Source organism: Anolis carolinensis, unplaced genomic scaffold (genome assembly GCF_035594765.1).
Source record: "Anolis carolinensis isolate JA03-04 unplaced genomic scaffold, rAnoCar3.1.pri scaffold_12, whole genome shotgun sequence".
Classification (NCBI taxonomy): Eukaryota; Metazoa; Chordata; class Lepidosauria; order Squamata; family Dactyloidae; genus Anolis; species Anolis carolinensis.
This window is the reverse complement of record NW_026943823.1, coordinates 23,685,303-23,706,122: the sequence shown is the minus strand read 5'-3', so window position 1 is coordinate 23,706,122 and position 20,820 is coordinate 23,685,303.

Here is a 20,820-nt window from a genome sequence, read left to right as displayed (position 1 = left end):
GAAGTAAAGCCTGGATGTGTAGCCAATCCTTTGGATCAAAGGATTATTATGATACAAGCAATGGAATCTCTCAGGTAGTTTTTTGTTTTGTTTTTTGCTGAATTGAGACAGAGTTATGAGACTGTTGGTCTTCTTATGCTGTCCAATGGGATGGTTCCAAGTAAATCTGAACAGCTAGAATAAAGTTTGGTTCTTTGGAATAGATCCAGCATAGGTGTCTCTACCATTACCTCTGCTTATTCACCTGAGATATACAGCTAAAAAATTAAATACTCGAGGACAAAACAGAGCAACATTGCTTTTCTGGTAACTTGCTGCAAAGTAAAAGCAAACTCCTCTAAATCAGAAGCCGTGAGCCTCAATTGGAGAAGGATGATGTAAATGCTGTCCTCGGAAAACAATCTTCTGTGCCCGCATTCTCATTTTGCCAGGAAGTTAAAAGCTGGAAGCAAAAAAAGAAGAATCCTCACTGAAAAGCCATTTTCAGCAATTGCTGTAACTAATTTATGACTCTATAGCAGCAACTTGGGGAAAAAAGAATGAAAAAGAGAATCGCCCTCACAGGCCATCATACAGGTGGTCGATATTTTATTAATGATTCTTCCCCAATTTTTATTAGTCCAAAATACTATTTATTTTAAGATGAGCCTCGCAGTAGCAAAGAAGCGTGTTACGCACAAACAACAATTCCAGCAATAAAGCTCTCAGCATCTGCTATGTGTTAGCAACCTCTTCCCCAGAGGCAGCCAGAAAGTTACCGTATATACTCGAAGATAAGCCGAGTTTTTCAGTCCTTTTTTTGAGCTGAAAAAGCCTCCCTCAGCTTATAATGGGGTCAAGGCCAAGGCCAGGCAACAGAACCCAGAGGCCATTGCTTGTAATGTGATCTATTTCTCTCTTACCTTCCCTTATCAGTGTGTTTTCCTTTGGCAAAGCCTCTCTTTCTCTTAACCAAGGGAATGTTTTGAAAAGGGAAAGATGCCCTTGCAAGTCAGGAAGAAGAAAAATATATATCCATTAATCTTATGAAAGCATTTCCCCCTGAAATATTTGTTAAACTCTCCTACAGATATATAGGCATTAACCTCTTGCATGCATTTGCAATCCCTATGTACTTATATATCTCTATCTATCTATCTATCTATCTATCTATCTATCTATCTATCTATCTATATCTATCTGTCTGTCTGTCTATCTGCATTAATTTTATATATGAATTTTCCCCTCATATGTTTGCAGGTCTTTGCAAATCCTATATATATATAGATCCATGTACTTGTATATCTATATCCATACATATACATTATTTAACCTACTGATGCCTTGATTAATGTAATTTTATTAGTATCTATTTTTATTTTGAATTTTTCTAGTAGCTGCTTCATTCCCCACCCTCGGCTTATACACAGGTCAATAAGTTATCCCAGTTTTTTGTGGTAAATTAGGTACCTCGGCTTATATTCAGGTCAGCTTATACTCAAGTATATACGGTACTTCTTGTAGCAGACCAAACTGGACTCATTTATAATCTCCTCGATGGCCAAAAGTCTGTTCCACCCTTTGCATCATCCTGCTTTTTTGCTTCTGTCTAGAAATTGTATGCGATCAGGACAACAACGTGGGAATCCTTGCATTGGATAATAATTTATTTATTTATGTATTTATTTATTTATTTATTTATTATTTAAACTTATATGCTGCCACTCCCCTAGGGCCCGGGGCAGCTTACAAGAAAGGCTAAAATCTAACAATTTAAAAACATCTTTAAAATAATAATGATAGCTAAAAGTTACACATTCCATGAACTGACACTCAAGATGTTCACTTTAAAAGATAATGCAAATGTAGATCTCTATTCTAAGGGAATGAGATGCATTTCATTTTGCTTTTCATGCCATTTATGATACAACATTTTTTTCCTATGTGGCTAGAATGTTTTGATTTCTTTTCGCCTGCACTCACCATCCATTCCTGCTTATTCTGCTTCTCCCAAGACCCCAAATATAACCTTTGTGTTCTTGATGCCATGAGCAACTTCAGGCTAGTTGGGGAATATGATCCGGGCTCATCTCTATTCAGTGGTAATGGGAGGAAAAAAAACTATGAAAAAATTGTACCTGTCATATCTGTCAGTGGCTGGGAGCACTGGGAGATCATCCTGACAGCTCTCAACAGCTTCTCTACCGAAACCAATGCTGCTGCCATGTACCCAAGGATACCATGAATACCATGTACCCAAAGAAGCTGCCAGGCAATCTGTGTTACAGAATCACCTTCCAAAAATTAGAGAGAAGAATCTAAGAACAAGAAAAGTATGTGTTGGTGTGTACATATTTTTCTCATTTGTTAGACTTAGTGTTATTTATTTGAAAGTGATTGCAACTAGGATTGCAGTGGCACAATGGGTTACGTTAATCGACACCCTGACTTATTGATGAGTCAGGTCTCACCTTCTTCTTATCAACCAGAACACTTGAGCAGTGCAAAAGTGCCACCGACAAACGACACCCCAGTCATGAATTATCTGCTGATCCCAGCGGTTCTAAAGGCTTTATTTTACAAGTTATTTACCACACAAAATACCATCACTCTCTGGACACATGTTTCCTCCGGCAAGGACAAAACTTGGCGCATCCTTTCAGCTTGCCGAGTCCGTTATCAGTGCAAGCAAGCACCTCCCTACATTCCACAGTTCATAATGAATGTTCCGTCCACATAGTTGAAATGGAAGTCTTGACCCATGCCATTGATCTGCTGACCTGAAGGTGGGCTGTACTGCTGACCTAAAGGTTGGCAGTTCGAATCAGTGAGATGGGGTGAGCTCTAGCTCCTGCCAACCTAACAGTTTGAAAACATACACATGTGAGTATATAAATAGGTACCACTTTGGTAAGGAAAGGCAAAGAGACACTCCAAGCAATCTAGCTGGCCACAGGACCAGGCGGTGACAATACCAGCTCCTTGGCTTAAAAACAGGGAAATAGTATCTCCCTAGAGATGAACACCAGAAAATGAACAAAATAAACATGAAAATGAACAAAATCTGGCTACCAGTATTAAAAAAACTCCAAAATCAGAACAGTAAATAAGAAGCCACACTCTGAGACATGGGAACTAGGGGCAGTTAACAAAGAATGCCCCCAGGCAGAAAGTAGCCAGTAGATGAAGCCATTCAATGCAAATTAGGGTGATTAACTGGAACATTTACGCTGGACTTCCCACAGATATATATAAACACTCCTTGCTTAGCTTTTCCATACCTCACAACCTCTGAGGATGCCTGCCATAGATGTGGGCGAAATGTCAGGAGAGAATACTTCTGGAACTTGGCCACACAGCCTGAAAGACATACAACAACCCTGTTCTGGAATGGCTTCAGCACTTTGAGAAGTTTCTTTAACTTTTGGACTTAAACCCAGAGTGGTCTATCTATCTACAGACATGGAAGCCAACAAGTACCATAGACCTCATTGAACCTCTGAAGGTCACTTTAGTCACCTGTTCAAATTGGGTGGTTGAGGCTTGTATTACTGGCTACAAAAGCATTTTAGCAGGATGCCGTCGGTTTCTCAGACTGTTTTTGCTCTGTGGAAATGCTGCAGATCTATATTCCACCTGGTACAATCTGTTCTCCATCCCAGCTACATCTGGCATCTGTCTGGAGGCTCCGAGCTACATTCCCTTAAGGGGCTGTTAAAATGGAAAGCCAAGGTGTAGAGAAAGAGTGCAGCTCGGAAAAATAAGTCTGTATTTTTGTTGAAGAAGAAGCCAAAAAGGAGGTGCGTGCCAGAGCTGCCAGCGTAATGCGGAAAGGGTGCCTGCGCCTCACTCTGAAGAGATGACACAACCAACAGGTGTTTACAGGGCGATCCATCATCATGAAAGGCAAGAAAAATACCAGAAATTCTGCTGTTTCCTTAAGCACAAAAACCTGACTGACATCGGAACGTGTTTGTGGCAGATTGGACAAGAGAGAAAGGGGAGAGATGTTTTGTAGCAGCGCTTGAGTGAAAATCAGCCAGGACTCTGGACGTGCTTTGGACATTTCCTTCCATTTATTGACCTTGCAACTATGACTGCAGCCCAAACATCTACCCAAAATATATATGACAAAAGCAGGCGACAAGAGAGAAGAAAGATCTGATGCAATGTTGGACATGGAGAGAAACGTTGGAGCAAGGGTGGGGACCTCATCTTTATCCAAATTGAGAGGACAACTTTCATGGAGACCAAAACCAATTTTCCCAGTTGAATCCTGGAGAATCCCACTCACAACAGTGAACCCAAAAATCTCTCAAAATGATGAAAAAAGAGTGAGGTCATTTCCTATCTTCATCTTGAGAGGGACTCTAGAAAAAAAAAACATTTTAGTACAACTCTTTATAGTTCTTGTAAAGTGTGGAGTTATGTTTTCTTGCCTCCATGCTTGGAGGGGTCTGTACAATTTGGGAACAAAGTCACCAACAAAACACTAGCTTCAGGAAAAGCCATTGACCAGAAGGTTGGCATTTCAAAGCCACAAGTCAAGGTGAGCTCCCGACTATTAGCTCTAGCTTCTGCCAACCTAGCAATTCGAAAGCATGCAATGCGAGTAGATCAATAGGTTCCACCGGCAAAAGCACAATCAGAGTTGTCTATGGACAACAGGCTCCTCGGTATGGAAAACGGAACAAGAGTATCTTCCCAGGGCCGGAGTTGAGCTTCACCCTCAGACGCCAGAGATGAAAAAAGTGGAAGGCCTTTATCTTTATCTGTGTTTGTATGTGTATTGTATGTCATTGTTGTGTAAAAGGCATTGAATGTTTGCCTTAGATGTGTACTGTAGTCCGCTCTGAATCCCTCTGGGAGATAAAGCGGAATATAAATAAATTATTATTATTATTATTATTATTATTATTATTATTATTATTATTATTGGGGGCCCTGGTGGCGCAGCGTATTAAAGCACTGAGCTGCTGAATGTGTGGACCAAAAGGTCACAGGTACAAATCCGGGAAGCGGAGTAAGCACCTACTGTTAGCCCCAGCTTCTGCCAACCTAGCAGTTCAAAAACATGCAAATGTGAGTAGATCAATAGGTACCGCTCTGGCAGGAAGTAACGGCACTCCATGCAGTCATGCAGGCCACATGACCTTGGAGGTGTCTACGGACAATGCTGGCTCTTCAGCTTAGAAATGGAGATGAGCACCAACCTCCAGAGACATGACTGGACAATGTCAGGGGAAAACCTTTACCTTCACCTTTACCTTTACTTATTATTATTATTATTATTATTATTATTATTATTATTATTATTATTATTATTATTATTATTATTATTATTATTATTAGAGGACTTTGGTGAACTGGTGAGGATTCAGAAGCCACATCTAGCTCATGGAGCTCACTCTAGCCACAAATGGTCTAGATACTGTTGAACTTTTACACCCAACAATCTCAGACAGAATTCCGAATTGGTCAATTGGGAGAGAAATTATATTTTGGGGAAAATCATTGAGAAGGCCATAGACTCCCTGTTCTGATTTAAAAAGGAAAGATAATCTGCACTGATTTTGCTTTGTGAGAAGCAAAGTCAGATTCTGGGCTAAAAATTCTAAAAGTCTTCAGGCATTGAGAAGACTTAGAATATGGGTTTGGTTTTAAACTAGTGTAGACAATAGGCATGTGCGATCCATGAAAAAAAGGTTCAATACTCGCTTCTAAAGTAGGGGACGCTGGCGCTTTGTTTCTGAAACTACTTCCGAAATTTGGCACAAAAAGTTTTGAAACTTAACGAATATTCAGAATATTCAAAATTAATTCATTAATGGTGGACGCGCATGCGCAGTGGTCAAAAACAGCATGGGGGGGGGGACTTTACAGGACTCTCAAGCCCTCATTTTTTAAGTTATCCTGTTCAAACTTTGTACAGTTGTAGAACACATTGAACATTGTTAGCTCACCAGAACGTTTTCATTATCCTCTGAGTTTTGGTGAATTTTCATAGCTTTTATAATAAACATTTTTTAATAATTGCAGAAATCTGTTCCTGGTTTGAAAGTCTTATTTCCTGTTTCTGCAAGTCTTCCTGCATCGAGAAGACTTGAAATATGTTTTTTTTAATACTAGTGTAGTGTAGTGTAGGCTCATACTGGTCTCCCCTCATGCCCCTTCCAACAATTTAGGGACTGCAATCTTGCAAATGACATGAAAACTTTTGCGCAGAATATATGTGTAAGCATTTATAGCCTCCTGCTCCCTTCTGTTCCCTCCGAGAAGGTCATTGCTGCTCCTGCTCCTCTCCGAGAAGCTGCCATTAATAATGCATAAGCCTCCTTAAAACAGACCATAACTCTTTCCTTCTTTGGTGTTGGAAAAAGGAGCTTCCCGCTGTTTTAATAAACTCATTTAGATAATTAGTGCCGTAATTTTCTCCAGTGTTTGAATTTTTGATACGTTCCTTGTTTTGGTACCTCGGCGCGAACATGCTAAAATGCACATTTCACTCAGAGGAATAAAGCTAAAAGCAGTTGACAGGCCTTCAAATATTTGATGTCAAGGAGCTGTAAAACTTGAGGGGCTGGGAAGTGGCACGGCAGTTTATTTTTAACTAAGAAAGTGGAGTTATTGCAGACGTCTGGCGGAAAAAAAACCAGGCCTGCGCAGCCGTGATACATCAAGTCAAATGCTAATTCGGATTCGCATAAGAGCAGCCCAGCTGCAACCTGCTCCTCACACTTTTGACCAGGCTGCTTTATGGAAGCCCATGGGCAAAACACAGAGAAATTAGACTTACCATATATACTCGAGTATAAGCCGACCCTAATATAAGCCGAGGCACCTAATTTTACCACAAAAAAACTGGAGAAAATTATTGACTTGAGTATAAGCTGAGGGTGGAAAATGCAGCAGCTACGGGTAAATTTCAAAATGAGAATAGATCCCAATGAAATTATACTGAGGCATCAGTAGGTTAAAGGTTTTTGAATATTTACCATATTTCAAAGGAAAGCCCTATATTCATATATATCTAACTAGACATCTCTCGCTATATAGATAATTATATCTGTATAGGATTTGCAAAGACTTGCAAATATGTGAGGTGAAAATTCATATATAAAATAATGTATACACATAGATACATATATACAGGTACATGGAAATCTCTAGCTATCTATATGTATATAGGATTTGCAAAACTTGCAAACATATGAGAGGGAATTCATATATAAAATTAATGTAGATAGATAGATAGATAGACAGATAGAAATATTTAGGTACATAGAGATGGCAAAAGCTTGCAAGGGGTTAATGCCTATATATCTGTAGCAGAGATTAATAAATATTTCAGGAGAAAATGCTTTTTTAAGATTAATGAGTACTGTGTGTATATATATATATATATATATATATATATATATATATATTTCTTCCCGACTTGCAAGGGCTTCTTTCCCTTTTCAAAACATTCCCTTGGTTAAGAGTGAGGGAGGCTTTGGAAAAGTAAACACTGATAAGGGAGGGTAAGATGAGAGATAAATACATAATATATCGCAAGCAACGGCCTCGGGCTCCGCTGCCGGATTGACCTTGACAGTGAGGTTCTTCCTGATGTTCAGGTGGAATCTCCTTTCCTGTAGTTTGAAGCCATTGTTCCGTGTCCTAGTCTGCAGGGCAGGACACGGAACAATGGCTTCAAATTACAGGAAAGGAGATTCCACCTGAACATCAGGAAGAACTTCCTCAGTGTGAGAAGGGCTGTTCGACAGTGGAACTCTCTCCCCGGGGCCGTGGTGGAGGCTCCTTCTTTGGAGGCTTTTAAGCAGAGGCTGGATGGCCATCTGTCGGGGGTGCTTTGAATGCGATTTCCTGCTTCTTGGCAGAATGGGGTTGGACTGGATGGCCCATGAGGTCTCTTCCAACTCTACTATTCTATGATTCTATGATTCTATGATTGACCCGATTATAAGCCGGAGGAGGCTTTTTCAGCTCATAAAAGGGCTGAAAAACTTGGCTTATCTTCGAATATATATGGTATTCCAAAACGTGCCTCTCAACGGTTGAAATAATAAATGTATTAATAATAATAAAAATAGAGTAAAATACAGTAGAGTCTCACTTATCCAACACTCGCTTATCCAACGTTCTGGATTATCCAACGCATTTTTGTAGTCAATGTTTTCAATACATTGTGATATTTTGGTGCTAAATCCGTAAATACAGTAATTACTATATAGCACTACTGCGTATTGAACTACTTTTTCTGGCAAATTTGTTGTCTAACATGATGTTTTGGTGCTTAATTTGTAAAATCATAACCTAATTTGATGTTTAATAGGCTTTTCCTTAATCCCTCCTTATTATCCAACATATTTGCTAATCCAACATTCTGCTGGCCTGTTTATGTTGGATAAGTGAGACTCTACTGTATCTATTTTTATTTTTGAATTTGACTCATAGCTGCTGCATTTCCCACCCTCATCTTATACTCGAGTCAATAAGTTTTCCCAGCTTTTGTGGTAAAATTAGGTGCTTTGGCTTACATTCGGGTTGGCTTATATTCGAGTATGTACGGTACTTTTTTTCCCGCCTAGATCCAAAACAATGTAATAAAATCCACTTCCTTTCTGAATAGGCATTAGTTGCCCAATGGTGGTCCATTGAAAATTGTGTTGCTGTCTGTTACTGGAATCTTAGAATTACAAAGAGGAGAGAAACTCAAGACTGGTTGAGGACAAGGATGTTGAGGAGAATTCATCTTATTTGAGCCAAAGTTTGTGCAGAGAAAGACCATGGCTTTAAAATGGCCAATGGTTCAAGAAATGGATTCTTTTCTCCTCCATTTCCCCCATTCTTCCACTGACGGTCTTCCGTTGGGCGCTGCTGAGAAGGTGAACAATCACCTTGTCTATATAAACAACGGCTATCTTTAGCAGACTCTGAGCCATTTCCACAACGTGAGTCACTGCAACCATTTCCTTTGGGACCCACGCTTGACCTAAGCTGGTATTTTTCACCCGTCTGTTGCCTGTTAGGGTTGCTAACCATCCAGTAAGGCATTTGATTGGCCTGACACACGGGCCTTTCTCAGTCCAGTAAATGTTATGGATGTCTGAAAAGACAGTAAATGACATTTCCCATCCAGGAACTGTCAAAGAGCATTAGGCTCCTCACATAACCTCAGAGGACCTGTCTTGTCCTACTCCTGGACGGTTGGTTACTATACGTCCTTATATCAATGGACTTGGAGGATAGAAAATGGGAATGAATTGGCTCAGGAAACCTCTCTAGAAAAGAGTAACCAAGCCCAAACAAACAGCTTAGGAACAATGTGTGATCGAAGGCTTTCATGGCTGGAATTACAGGGTTGTTGTCTGTTTTCCGGGCTGTCTGGCCATGTTCTAGAAGCATTCGCTCCTGACGTTTCACCCACATCTATGGCAGGTTGAGAAGTCTGTTGGAAACTAGGCAAGTGGGGTTTATATATCTGTGGAATAATGTCCAGGGTGGGAGAAAGAACTCTTGTCTGTTTGGGGGAATCCTTTGTTGGGAGGTGTTAGCTGTCCCTGATTCCAACAAAGGATTCCCCCAGGCAGGAATCAGCTTCAAGGCTATTCAATGCTAATCAAGCTGGTCAATTGCAACATTCATGCTTGCCTCAAACAGACAATATTTTTTTCTCCTATCCTGGACCTATAAACCCCACTTGTGTAGTTTCCAACAGACCTCACAACCTCTGAGGATGCCTGCCATAGATGTAGCTGAAAAGTCAGGAGAGAATGCTTCTGGAACATGGTCATACATCCCGGAAAACACACAACAACCCAGCTTTGGAAGAGGCATAGTCACTTCAAGCAATTTCTGATGTATGGCAACCCCAAGGCAAATGTATCACAGCGTTTTTTCACAGTGTTTTCTCACCTACTCATTACTGAGTAGGGATTTGAACCCTAGTCTTCAAGGTCCTCATCCAACAATCAAATCATCACACAATGCTGTCCCATTCCATCTATTTATAGAGATTCTTGTACAATTTCATCCCATCAAAACATTTGCAGCCTTTCTTTCGATTGTTTGTCGTTCGGAGGATCTATCACACATGTAAATACAAGCAAGCCTAATTCCATAATAGTTTGGGGCTTTGGAGCACTACTGTAATTAATGCACGTGTTTAAGAAAATATTTGTCTAATACCTGGAGCAAGAAATTTAATTCAAGTTTCCGACAGAACCTCTCTTTGGGGAAAGAGAACAAGAGGCCATTTCAATATTTGGACTAGAACTGCCATGTAGTTCTTCGGGTTTGGAGAAGTTTGCACAGCTCTCATTGACATTGCCCCAGTTATTGATATGCGAGTGTGTATTTGTATTCCAGTTTGCTTTACTAAAACAGAACAAGGTCTCCTGCCTGTCTGTGTATCTCAAGAAGGGTCAAGCATCTGTCCCATGAAAATTTTGCGTGTTCTAGTAGATACATTTTGCAGCTGTAGAAAAAGGGGTGCAATCATTCTGCAGAAATAGCAAGAGATGCTGTGAATATTTTCCCATTGCTTTGCCATCTTGTCCTATGGAGCTCAGGAACATCAAACTGTTGTACCTCTGCACTGGTTCACCTTGCTCTTAATGCATACTCCATCACAGCAGACTTGGTTTAAACAGTTTATTGATAAAAGATAGCAAAGTCTGTATAAAAAGCAGTAAAGAAAGAAAAATTCAACTGCAAAGACAGTCAGTAGAAGGAAACAATCCAATGCAAAGGCAGTCTGTAGAATATTGTTCAAAGACTCTAATATAACAAATCAATCCTGAAAACAAGGCAACATGAGCATTCCTTTGTCCTTGGGTTCCCACATGTTTACCAGCTATCCTAAGAGAACATCTGGGACGATGAACCTTTAACCTTAACCTTGTATCCCTATCTAAGGAAGACTCCTCTGACTCGCTGACAGAGACACCTGAGACTTGTTGATGTTCTGAATCCTGTGAAAGGTCACCCTTATCACTGGCTTCTGCTTTACTGCTAGTCTGTTTATCACAGGCTTTTGCTTCACTGCTTGTCTGCATCCTTTCTAACAATTCAGATCCTTCAACATTTCCCTCATCAACATTTCCATGGTCAGCCTGCAAATCCCCCTTCATCATCAGACTGAACCACAACACAAACACAGAAATAGGAAAAGGCAAGGAGAGCAAGGAGTTTGGTCTATTGATTCTGCCTGCTTCTGTTACAATGACCCTTCAGTCTGCTTTGAATCGTTTATGAATCGCTATTTACATGGCTGACTATGCTTCTGATATCAAAAATGGACCTCAGCTCTTCATAAAAAGACTAGATGGCTGCTGCTTGTGTGACATAATTCTTGCATGGAGACATCTACACTGCTGTTCCTAAATGGAGTATGTTGGGGATTGCGGATGATAGACGGAAGCTCTTAAGTGTGCCCGTGAGCCCAGAGACACCCTGCAGAATGATGCACCACTCAGCTTTGCAGAACAAAGTAACACAGGAACATTTTACTAAATCCAAGAGATCAACAGAACAATGGTATTTAGTCCCTGTCGCACCCCAGGACTGCATAGGCACCTTGAAACCACACTGGAGCCCAGAATATAAGCAATCAAGCTGTTTATTGTAGATTATAAGTATGCACAAGCAAATAAGGTTCAGAGTCAATAGAATGGATAAATCCACAGAATAGTATACTTATCAGTCTTTAAGGAGGAGTCCAAGGAAGTCACTCAAGGTTGTAGTCCAAACTGGAACTTGCACTTAGTCCCTCAAGAAGAATCAAGAGTAGTCCACAGAGGATTTAAACCACAAGAAGCAAGGCTGGAGGGCAAGATTAAACCCTAAATATAATCCAAGGTAATAGTAATCCACACAGCAAGGACACAGGAGAATTCAACTGGATTCCAAGGTAAAACAAGGCAGGAGCTTGGCTTGAAAGTCCATGGCAACACGGCATGCAAGAACACGAAGGCACAGATCTTTCTTTCTTGAATTGCAAAGTTGACACCTCTGCCGAACAGAGAAAGCACCAAATATTTAAGGAGAATTCAAGGCTATTATTCCCTGGGAGAACTATTTCTCTCACTAATTCTCCCATGGAAAAACTACTCATTAGCCTGCTTTAGAAACAGGCGTTTACTTCTGCGTAAACATTTCCATTGTCTTCTTCCCTGAGTAAACACCTCCCTTCTGTCAAATCCATCATTCTCTTCCAGACTAGCATTCCCATTTGGCAGCTGTTGAACTGGCCTTGACAGAGAATAGGAATGTGGTTCAGAATGTCTGCTTGCAGTCATCTCGTCTCCACTTCCAGAATCCTCCACTGGAACAAACTCTGGCAAAGGAGGCTGAATTTCAGGCCTAAAATCAGAGTCTTCTGACAAAGCAGGTGCAGGAACAATCATTGGCTGAACGGGGCCAATGTCAGGCTCAGGCTGAGCTACAACAGTCCCTCTGATTGCTTACAGGAATCAGCAGTTATAGGAAGTCCTTTCTTTGTCCATGAATCCGCTTCCGTGAAGATCAGCAGCAAATAAGGCCTCAGAAATAGTCAGGCCTCTCTGAGTACAGAGCCATCTTCTTTCCAGCCAGTACTCAGAAGACTCACACACACAGAGAGAAACCTGTTCGAACTGGTTCTCCAGCAGCAGGATAGCAACAATTACAAACCAATTCCCAGGTCCTTGCAAAATCAACCAATCGGCATCATGCATTTGATTTTCCAGTTAACACACACATAGTATCTTTGCAAACCCTGACAGAGTAGATCAAGTTGAGATGGAGAAACACATAATTTATATACTTTGGTTTCCTAACACTCTCTATTCCCTATTCCAGTGAAATGGTAAAGAAGGGGAGAATGGACAAGCTAGCATATAGACACTTACAAGCATCCGGGACTTTATCATGGAAGATAATTTATGTTGAAACATACCAATCCCTGGAAGGCAAACAGAGTTCTTGGGAGATGTTTCAGCTCTCATTACAAGCCACGTATTGAGGCTGGTTTCATTTTCTCCCTCTCCAATTAGTGTGCCGAAAATGAAATGAATAAAGAAAAGACTTAGATTCAAATTGGGAAAACACGGATGGCACAATACTGCAAACAAAGAATCAAAGGCTTTGAACTTGGAAGCAAATATGAATCCCGTGGGTAGATGTTGAGAGGAGAAGCAGGCATTCATCAGCAAAATCAAAGTCTAGGAGCTTCAAAGCAATGACTTTACATCTGAATTAGCAGACATTGAGGGGAAAAATAGACTGTTTCAGTTCCATCCTATTGCTTCTTCACAACAGCACTTTGGCAATCCACGAGTGGGCTTTTACATAAACCACTGGTGGGTCTAACATTGGTGTGACCTAAAAGAAGGCCAGGATGGCTCAGAGATGTTGGGAATTGAGCCAAAAAGTGACAAACAAAATTATCTCGGAAACTATAGAGCTTGAGTGCTCAAGACTTGGCTGTTTGGTTGTGCATTTAAGTAAATCAGATCTAATTTGCCAAATAGTCACTGTTGAATGTTTTTAGGTTGAATGTTTTTATGTTGAATGTTTTTATATTGTGGAATGATATTTTAAATTGTAAGTCGCTCGGAGCATTCTGGTGGAGAGCGACTAATTAAGAAATAAAGTGAAGTGAAGTGAAGAAGCTGTCAGGGTATTGTGTATTGTGAAATGTTAAAATCAATCTGGGTTGTTAGAAATGCCTTCTGTGTTAGTTTTCGGCAAGGCATTTCAGCAGTTATGGAGTTAATGAAAGTCTGCTATGATTGACGTATCACAGGGCCAATGGGGTCAAGTTTGTTTTGACCGGGACTTTTTTCCTTGTCCTGTGGAATGCAGAGGAGTGTCTTCAGAGCAGTGTGTGTGCATGAGTCGCTTCGGCAAGAGCACTCATGGAGCAAGGACTGATTTGCTCTATTTGTATATAGTCATGTAAATAAAGATTTATTGCCGTTGGATTTCCAACCGAACCCTCGTGGAGATAAACCTTCAGTTTTTGGGAGATGATGGAAAATGGATATGGGGGGCTTCCGGTAACCAGCAAGCAGAAACAGATAGCGATTCACCCAAAATGCACAAGCCTACTCCACATGCTATGTGATGGTCAGAAAGATGGGTTCTTTTAAAAAGTCCAATACATTTCATCCTTATTACAACTTAGCCACTTTCAGGGGCTATTTGGTCATTCCTGAAGTTTCAGTATGTCGTCTCTATGCAAGTGGACCATTGAAGTGGACACGCATGGATTTCAATGTTGGGTCACCATTGCTAAATGGAGGGAGTAAGAGTCTGTTTTCTAAGAAGCAGCCAATGTTTTTATGACAACTGGGTAATACAGGGAGAAATCACTTCTGAAGGGCAAGGTGTCCTTCCATCCCTCTTTGTTAGATCATTTCATTGAAAAACTTCTGATAAAGCAGTGATTCTCAACCTGTGGGTCCCCAGGTGTTTTGGCTTACAACTCCCAACTGTTAGGATTTCTGGGAGTTGAAGGCCAAAACATCTGGGGACCCACATGTTGAAAACCACTGTGATAAAGTTTCTGGGTTGAGAGCAAAGTTATCTTCATTCCAGAAGACATATATCAATGTTAACGACTCAAGCAAGCAACCTTCATATCATTTCTAAAACTCTGAACATGATGGTAAAAAAATCAGCCCTTCCATAGAATCAATTAGGTAACTTATGTGCTTCCCTTCTTTTCCTCTTCTCCTTTGGGACAACTTATCTTCTCAGCAGATGTTGGTATACAGCTCACAGCCTATAGCTATGAGATCCCAGACTATCATTCACACCACATTCATTTTTGTTGTTGCCTATTGAGTACACATTCGGGTTCCCAAGTCCCAGTGATATATTTTGTGACTTGATATATTTTTGCAAGCTGTTGCACAGCAAAGCGATATCATGTTTTTCCATTTGAGCCAACTGCTGTTTCCTTCTTCACAAGATTCAAGGATAACAAATAAGGCTGAAGTACTGACATTACCAGATCCCCCAGTGGCGTAGCGGGTTCAACCACTGAGCTGCTGACCGAAAGGTTGATGGTTCGAATCCGGGGAGCGGGGTGAGCTCCCACTGTTAGTCCCAGCTTCTGCCAACCTAGCATTTCGAAAACATGCAAATGTGAGTAGATCAATAGGTACTGTTCCGGTGGGAAGGTAACGGCACTCCATGCAGCCATGCCAGTGGCCACATGACCTTGGAGATGTCTACTGACAACGCCGGCTCTTCGGCTTAGAAATGGTGGTGACCACCAACCCCCAGAGTCGGACATGACTGGACATTAAGTTATGAGAAAACTTTTACCTTTACTTGTTTGACCTATTGAACTGAAATAAAGTTACTGTTACTTATTTCACAATCCTGAGTGGCACGTTATTACACTGCAGGGTAGATTTTGGCTCAGAAGCTGTGGTAAAGCTTCTACAGTAGAGTTCTGGTTAACCGACTTCTGGCTAACTGACACTCAGTATTATCCGACGTGCTAGGCCCCTTGGGAGGTGCCTGTGCGTGTTGCTAGGTAGCTTGCTATCTACCTAGCAACATGCACAGGCGCCTCCTAAGGGGCGAGCACTCGACTTAGGAAAGCGCCCGTGCATGTCGCTAGGTAGATAGCAAACTTCCTTCAAGCAGCTTGCCTGATAATAGGGCCTCCCTATTATCCATCAGATCTGGTTATTCGACATTTGGCCCGCCCATTTATTTCGAACTAGCTGTGCCCGGCCACGCGTTGCTGTAGCGAAGTATGGTGAGACTGTACTGTATATTGATAATCTTATATTATCTGCTTAGAACTGGATTATATGAGGCCCCTTCTTCATAGCTGTATAAAATACACACTGAAGTGGATTATATGGCAGTGTGGAGTCAAGATAATCCTGTTCAAAGCAGATAATATAAGATTATAAATGGATTATATAGCTGTGTGGAAGGGCCTTGAGTTTACACTGCCATATAATCCAGTGCAAATTAGATAATCTGTGGAAGAGGCCTAAGTGAGGCCTAAGTCTGTCTGTCCCCTGGGCTGAGTAGGTTGCTAGGAGACCAAGTGGGCGGAGCTTAGCCTTCTAACTGGCAGCAATTGGATAAAAACAATTATTCCTCTCCCTCTAATTAGGACTTTATTTTTCTTTTCTTTTTGTTGTATCAACCTAGAGCCGTGGATGATGGGTTGTGTTGTCAGATTTCAAGGTTGGGGGGCCTGTAGTTTTGTTGTTTTGTCTGGTGCCCTGATTCCATCACTCTTTTATATATCTATATATAGATCACTGGAACTCTACTGTATTTGTCTACATCTACAACCTCCAACAATGTTTCTTCCTAACACTTATGTGGCATCTCTTTTCCTGCAACTTGAATCCACCGTCCTGTATCCTAGTTTCCAGAGCAGCAGAAAACAAGTTTGTCCCCTCCTCAATGTGACATTCAATGTGCCACGGCAATACTAATAGAGAAAAGGGAACGAAGGGTGATCTGAACAAGGAAGAGCTATTTTCTAAAGGTTATCTCTGTTGAGAATGCCTCCTTCAAAATGGTGAGTTGTGAATCAAAATCAACGTCAACTTCTCCTTCTTATTTTCTCGCCTTCCATTAATGGTCAAACTACTCGGTGACTCCTTTCCTTTCCTTCGCAATTCATACCTCCTTAAATAGCAAGCCTTTGTCAGAGTGAGATGCTTGCACCTGAAGAGTGACACTTCTAACAGGGGAAACAAATCCCTCAAGGCTGAAGTGTAGGAAAATATCTTATTTTGTTGGTACATCATCACATACGCTCCAGTTGACATGCTGACTACTTGTCCTGTTAAACAAGTTTCTTGTTTACTAGAAATGTGCAGGCAAAGGTAGAGCTAATTTTGTTCGCATCAGTAAATTCAGTTTCCCGAGATCTCGTTCATCTTGATTCTTCCCTTAGCTCCCAGAACAGCTTATATCTTCATAGCTCTCTTACTTATATATTACTTTCCTGCCATCATGACACACCTTTCATGTCCCTTGGCTCTTTTCCCAACTATCCAATCTCACAGGCAATTTATTTCCTCTCTAAACTATGAACTAAACCCATTTTGTAGTCCCACTAGAGTGGGGTCATTCAATCAAATAGAGCATGCTAGGTCAACACTTGTATAAATCCCATTCATTCAATGGACCTGTTCCAGTTGGAACTAGCTGCTGGATTTTAGGCTGTGTCATTTCCATTTCTGCAACCCAATCCACAGCTGCTCATATCATTTCATGATCAACTATGGAAATGTACGTCCAGACACAGAAAGATGGGTTCAATAAAGACCACTTTATTTGATCTGGGAAGTTGTGTTGAACCTGGAAAGTGGAGGAAGTACTTGGTTTATCTCAAACTGTTGCAGAAGGTGGAAGCAGGAGAGAAACAAAGGGCAACCATTAAGGAGATAAAGAGGTTCTCTAGGATGGGAGAGAAGGTTGAGGAAGACTTCTGTGTCTGGGAACTGAACTCTTGGGTCATCCCAGTAAACCCATTTATATCTCTCCTAGGGTTTGGCCTCCAACCTAATGGGCCTCTAGATCCTTTACATACACATATATGTGAAACACACTTAGCAACTCTAAAGTTCTGGGGAAGATTCTACTTGTACTAGAAGAAATCTGTCTCTCATGTCTCTCAGTTTTCTGTTGAGTTACTCCAGATGTATGGAAAGATTCTCCAGAACCTGATCCTAAACTGGTTGAAGACCTCGGATCTCAATACACGAAGAACATACTCCTGCTTTCTGTTGAGCTACTCCAGATGTATGGAAAGCTTCTCCAGGACCTGATCCTGAACTGGTTGAAGACCTCAGATCTCAATACATGAGGAAAATGGTCCTGCTTTCTGTAGAGCTACTCCAGATGTATGGAAAGGTTCTCCAGAGCCTGATCCTGAACTGGTTGAAGACCTCAGATCTCAATACATGAAGAAAATGGTCCTGCTTTCTGTTGAGCTACTCCAGATGTATGGAAAGGTTCTCCAGAGCCTGATCCTGAACTGGTTGAAGACCTCAGAACTCAATATACGGAGAACATGCTCCTACTTTCTGTTGAGCTACTCCAGATGTATGGAAAGGTTCTCCAGAGCCTGATTCTGAATTGGTTGAAGACAGATCTCAATACACGGAGAACATGCTCCTGCTTTCTGTAGAGCTACTCCAGATGTATGGAAAGGTTCTCCAGAGCCTGATCCTGAACTGGTTGAAGACCTCAGATCTCAATACACGGAGAACATGCTCCTGCTTTCTGTTGAGCTACTCCAGATGTATGGAAAGGTTCTCCACAGCCTGATCCTGAACTGGTTGAAGACCTCAGATCTAAATACACAGAGAACATGCTCCTGCTTTCTGTTGAGCTACTCCAGATGTATGGAAATGTTCTCCAGAGCCTGATCTTGAACTGGTTGAAGACCTCAGATCTCAATACACAGAGAACATGCTCCTGCTTTCAGTTGAGCTACTCCAGATGTATGGAAAGGTTATCAAGAGCCTGATCCAGAACTGGTTGAAGACCTCAGATCTCAATACACGGAGAACATGCTCCTGCTTTCTGTTGAGCTACTCCAGATGTATGGAAAGGTTCTCCACAGCCTGATCCTGAACTGGTTGAAGATCTCAGATCTCAATACATGGAGAACATGCTCCTTCTGACTCATCCTCCTCCTGATCCTGATACTACTGAAGGACTACAGTATAGGTCATGTTGTGGGAGACCATGGAGGGCCTGGTCCTGTGAATGAACAAAGAAGGAGAAGGCTGGATTTTTGGAATGCGGAGTGGTTTGGGACCAATACACATTATTGGGGTTATTGTGAGTTTTTCTGGCTGTTATGGCCATGTTCCAGAAGTATTCTCTCCTGACGTTTCGCCTACATCTATGGCAGGCAACCTCTGAGGATGCCTGCCATAGATGTGGGTGAAATGTCAGGAGAGAATACTTCTGGAACATAGTCGTATAGCCCGAAAAACACACAACAACCCTGTGATTCCGGCCATGAAAGCCTTCGACAACACAATGAAGCTATTGTTTGTGTGTCATTGAAAAACCATGGAAACTGGGGGCTCTGACATTCTATTCCTGACAAAGGGAGCAGATGGCATAGCAGTTGTTTAGCAGTTGCATTCTTTTAGTGTATTTTAAACCATTTTGGGAGCCCTTGTAGAGCTCTGTAAAGCTGTCTAGAATTGCTTAAATACCTGCATTAAACCAACCCCATGTCTAAGCCATTTTGGCTATTATGTATAATTGCTCACGAGTTCTGATAGTGGGAGAACTCCCTATTTTCCCAACTTTGTATAAACATGAAGTGAAAGTTCAGCTTCAGAGAGCCAGGATAACATGTAATTAAAAACACAAACAATACCCAACTGCATATTAATGAGAGTTAATTACTAACTCCCCTTTCTCTCCTGGTGTATGATAGACTAGAGAGCCGAGAGGAGCGAGAATGCGTGTTGTCTATGGTGTACCCACTGTGCTGGGAGACGCAGTTGAACATTCAATTAGTCTCTTTTTATCTAAAAAGATCTCTTTATACAATGTTTTCAAAGCATTCGGCATGGCCACCAAGCCAAGCATTATTTACAAAATCCAAACAAAGCCAGAAATAAGTCTTGTCCCGATGCACTGTTTGTTATCTGGCAACAGCATCAATTATCTATCACTAATTGGATACTGGCAAAATTTATATTCCACTCTTGAAGCATTTCTACTTGCATGCAGAGTTGGGACAATATTTGTCCCTTAACATATTTCCAACCTCAGTCTCACCCAACATAACCATTGGAAAGGCACTGGAAGGGCCCTGGTCCAAAATCTTTGGAAATGTGCTTCATCTCTGAAATAGAGTTTTCATGAAGTACGTTCTAGGTAATATGGCAAAAGCAAAGGTGATTGACAGGATGAGATTCTTGGTTGTTGTTTTTTTTTTCATGTCAGGAGCGACTTGAGAAACTGCAATTCGCTTCTGGAGTGAGAGAATTGGCTGTCTGCAAGGACGTTGCCCAGAGGACATTATCCGGATGTTTTGATGTTTTGAACATCCTTGTGGGAGGCTTCTCTCATGTCCACGCATGGAGCTGGAGCTAATAGAGGGAGCTCATCCACACTGTCCCCGGGTTGGATTCGAACCTGGCAGCCTTCAGGTCAGCAACCCAACCTTCAAGTCACAAGGCTTTAACCCATTATGCCCTCAGGGCCTCCTAGATTCTTGGTACTTCTAGATGAACTCCATCACCTGGTTTGCATAGGAATGTTTTCCTACTCAACGGCATGTAGGAAAAATGTCTGGATGCATCTCTGGTTGTAGAATTGATGCAGCTGGACACCATGTTTACTGCTATGGCACAATGCCATGGAATCCTGAGATTAATAGTTTGGAGAGGCACCAGCACTCTTTGGCAAAGAAGACTAAAGATTTTGTTAAACTACAGCTCCCATGCTTCTGTAGAATTGTGCCAAGGTGCATAAATTCTACAGCAAGGATCCCCAAACTAAGGCCCGGGGGCCGGATGCGGCCCGCCAAGGTCATTGACCTGTCCTAAACTTTAGATTTATGGTTGACCTAAGTCTACCTGGTCTTTGGAGGTCTCTTTGCTTACCTGTGGTCTTATGAGATCCTCAAGATCGTCTCTGAAGGTCTCTTTGCTTAGCTATGGTCTTATGAGATCATCTAAATGGTCTTTGAAGGTCTCTTTGCTTAGCTATGGCCTTATGAGATCATCTAGATGGTCTTTGAAGGTCTCTTTGCTTAGCTACGGCCTTATGAGACCATTTAGATGGCTTTTGGAGGTCACTTTCATTACCTATGGTCCTATGAGATTG